Genomic DNA, 1,250 nt, shown 5'->3' with positions numbered 1-1,250 from the left:
TGGTAAGCGATATTGACAACCAAAGAGTTTTTAAAGAGAGAATTGAATTTGTCATCTTTGGAGTTTCTAATAAGAATTGCCGAATTTAACAAGATGAAAGATCCACTGACAAGGTTTCAACAATCACAAATGATTATTGATGCCTTCTTTAGAGAAGAAAGTGACTCACAGATTAATTTGAATAATAATATTAGAGAGATTGTCATTGAAATCTGACAACTTTTTGAGATTTACACAGAGTAAACAGTTTACAGATCATATTATTAGTGTAGTTACTGAATGTTTGGAATCAGCTAAGGATTTGGAAGGTTTTTATCATTATTTGGATATTTACTTGTAAATGATTGGAGAAAAGAAGAATGCAAGAATGCAAGATTCGTCAGCTAGGAATTTCATTGTTGATGAGGAAAATAAAAGGTGTAAGTTTATTAATGTCTCTTGTATCAATAACGACCTGAGAGACCACACTTTTTCGGCATTTAAGGACTCTGTGCAACATTTGAATGATTTGGGTTAAGATTGAGTGCCGTTGAGTGAGTGTGCCTATGGTTTGGGTTTGGATATTAATCTGCGCTCTTAAAACATCATTATTTATAAGACTTCATATACATCAATATATATCATTAGATAGGAAATGTTCACGGCTACATGCTGATATATAATTTTAATATTGGTTGCTATCAAATAATGGAGATAATCAACTCGTTTTACCTCAATATTTCTGTGTTTTTTGTTCTCTTGGGGGGGCTTGCTAGATACGCAACCATTTGGCAAAAGGTGAAAAATCGCATAGGTTCAACTTAATTCTCTTGGGTTTGGGTTGGGTTTGGGTTTGGGTTTGGGTTTGGGTTTGGGTTTGGGTTTGGGTTTGGGTTTGGGTTTGGGTTTGGGTTTGGGTTTGGGTTTGGGTTTGGGTTTGGGTTTGGGTTTGGGTTTGGGTTTGGGTTTGGGTTTGGGTTTGGGTTTGGGTTTGGGTTTGGGTTTGGGTTTGGGTTTGGGTTTGGGTTTGGGTTTGGGTTTGGGTTTGGGTTTGGGTTTGGGTTTGGGTTTGGGTTTGGGTTTGGGTTTGGGTTTGGGTTTGGGTTTGGGTTTGGGTTTGGGTTTGGGTTTGGGTTTGGGTTGGGTTTGGGTTTGGGTTTGGGTTTGGGTTTGGGTTTGGGTTTGGGTTTGGGTTTGGGTTTGGGTTTGGGTTTGGGTTTGGGTTTGGGTTTGGGTTTGGGTTCCCGTTTGGGTTTGGGTTTGGGTTTGGG

Source organism: Naegleria gruberi (assembly GCF_000004985.1).
Source record: "Naegleria gruberi genomic scaffold NAEGRscaffold_65, whole genome shotgun sequence".
Taxonomy (NCBI): domain Eukaryota; phylum Heterolobosea; class Eutetramitea; order Acrasida; family Naegleriidae; genus Naegleria; species Naegleria gruberi.
Note: the sequence above shows the minus strand (reverse complement) of the source record.